Here is a 2,545-nt window from a genome sequence, read left to right as displayed (position 1 = left end):
GAGACAGAGTTTCACTCTTGTTGCCCAAGTTGGAGTGCAATGGCGCGATCTCAGCTCACCGCAACCTCTGCCTCCTGGGTTCAAGTGATTCTCCTGTCTCAGCCTCCTGAGTAGCTGGGATTACAGACATGCACCACCACGCCTGGCTAATTTTCTATTTTTAGGAGAGACGGAGTTTCTCCATGTTGGTCAGGCTGGTCTCGAACTCCCGACCTCAGGAGATCCACCCGCCTGGGCCTCCCAAAGTGCTGGGATTACAGGTGTGAGCCACTGCACCCCGCCAATAATCACTTTCTTATATCCCTGTTTCTGGTCCATAATAGGCGCTTGATATTTGACACATATTGGTATTTGACACATTAGCTATTACTTATTACTCAGAAGATTACATCCAACTGCTTGCAGAAAAAGCAGTAAGTGTTGAAAGGAATCCTTTCATTTTAGTGCAAATTTCTCCCTCTTTATCTTGCTCTCAATAACTTCCCAAGACTCAAGGACTGGCCTCAGGCTGACTGAGCTGAGCTCCCTTCTGGCATTCCAGGCCATTCCCACCTTATCCAAGTTCAACCTCTGCCTACCCTTGTGTCTGGTCTAGATTCAGAATATCTTGTTTTCTGCATCAACTGGGAATTCCCCATGGCAGATATGAGTTTGCTCCTCTTTCTCTACTTCCTCAGGGTTCAGGCCAGAAGAACCTGAGAGGCTGGTTCTCTCTTTGGGAAGTATTTGACTCTGAGTCAAACGTGACTCCTTTTCAATTTAGTGTTCTTACCATATTGAGTTTCATCAAGAGCATCCACCCTCTCATTTTACAGGTGCAAGATCTGAAGCCCAGAGCAGGACACTATTTAGCCAAGGTTTGGAGTCTATGCTTACAAACGAGTGAAGGCCCAAAGCAAGGTCATAGTGTTGACAAGAGGCCAGATGAAGACAGCAGATGCAAGAGTGAAATACAATCAATTGTATGTCTTTTATTTTTATTTATTTATTTTTATTTTTTGAGACAGAGTCTCCCTCTGCTTGAGTGTGGTGGTGTCATCACTGCTGACTACAGTCTTGATCTCCTAGGCTCAAGCAGTCCTCCCACCTTGGCCTCCCAAAGTGCTGGAATTACAGGAGTGAGTCACTGTGCCTGGCTTGTATGTCTTTTTAAAATTACTATTATTCATGAGTGTTTTGTCTTTTAGGGCTTTTGTTTTGTTTTTTTTTTTCAACCACAGTGTGGCCTTCACTACCTCCAGTACCTCCTGCTCGCTCACACTGTTTCTAGCTAGACCTTCCCATAGCCCCTGCTCTCAGGTCTACCAGATTTGTAAGCCTTCAGAGAGGCTGAAACTAGGATCAAGGTGAAGTTAGGGTAAGTGAAGTAACAAAGTCTGGCAACACAAACTCTTTCCCTTTTCTGCCTCTCTTTCACATGACCTCAAATGATAGAAAAAAAACCTCCTTTCCATTGTGGTCTCTTAAAGTCAGGAGCTACATCTATATTCCATCAGTTTTCTGCTGATAAATCAACTCTGGAGAGCTGGTTGCCTTTAAGCCTTCCCAGGACTCAAACCAGTGCTCCACCTTTAGAAGATAATAGGGATATTTCAGTCGTTAAGCAGAGCTGTTCATCCAAATGCTTCTAAGTCCGTCAGCTCTTAGAAAACCAAAACTTCTCTGTTGTAGAAGGTGGGTAGGCTTAATAAAGAGAGAGAGAGAAAAAGGCAAACCGAAACTCTATCTCAGGTCCTTCTTGTCTCTCTTCCCCCGCTCTTTCTTCTGGCTGACATGTCTTCCCAAACCGCCTTGTCTACTAGAGGGTTGGTAGGTGGAGAGCAGAGGTTCAGGTTAGAAGCAAAGAAAACATTCTGGACAGGTAGAAACAAAAATGCCATCAAAATGTGTAGAGAATGTCCCCATGATCTAGATTGCCAAGCAAGTAATAGATGGGCTATCTAAATGCCAGTTCTGGGGCAGGGCTACCTGGCACTAACCAAGGACACACTCTGAACACAGATGTGGTTCATCACCCTGGGAGGTGTACTCCCCAACGCCAAAGGAAGGGTACAAGAAGCAGATTTGGGCTTCTGCTTACATCAGCAGAAACACCACCCAGAGGCCAGGCAGGGAGAGGTAGGGGGAGAACTATGCAAGATTATTCCAGCCTTCGGTGGGGGGTGCACGCTGGCATCCCGCTGCATCGCTGTCTTTGGGGAAATTGCCCTCTGAGGAAAATTACCCTTCAATTTCATCAACTGTCAAATACCAATTTTGGATTGCTAGCACAAAACTTGATACAAAGGTGGCCACGCCGTCACTTCCTTTCTTTCACCTTTTCTGGGTCAGCCTGAGGGTTGTGGAAGGTTCTGCCAGAGACTGTTGTCTCCCCAGCTTCCCTCATCCTTGCCCAAGATCAGGTGGCGGTCTCCGACCTCTCTCCCATCTGCCAGTTTTCATGGAAGCCCACTCCTCGCTCCCGTTTCCCTGGGAGAGCGGGAGACCCTTCTCGTCAACCCAGGCCCTTCGGGGCCCCTGAACGCCCTGCCCACCCCTCCTGCCC

At 47.1% G+C, this 2,545-nt stretch overlaps 1 protein-coding gene across 1 annotated transcript in view; it reads right to left on the bottom strand.

Annotated features, from left to right (window-relative positions):
• Window positions 1-2,545, bottom strand: part of BIN2 (bridging integrator 2) — a 65,243-nt gene that overhangs the window by 62,229 nt on the left and 469 nt on the right. The gene's annotated exons all lie outside the window — the stretch shown is intronic.

The sequence above is a fragment of the Colobus angolensis genome, unplaced genomic scaffold (assembly GCF_000951035.1).
Source record: "Colobus angolensis palliatus isolate OR3802 unplaced genomic scaffold, Cang.pa_1.0 Scaffold87, whole genome shotgun sequence".
Classification (NCBI taxonomy): domain Eukaryota; kingdom Metazoa; phylum Chordata; class Mammalia; order Primates; family Cercopithecidae; genus Colobus; species Colobus angolensis.
The sequence above is the reverse complement of the archived record's forward strand: the minus strand, read 5'-3'. Positions and strand labels throughout refer to the sequence as shown.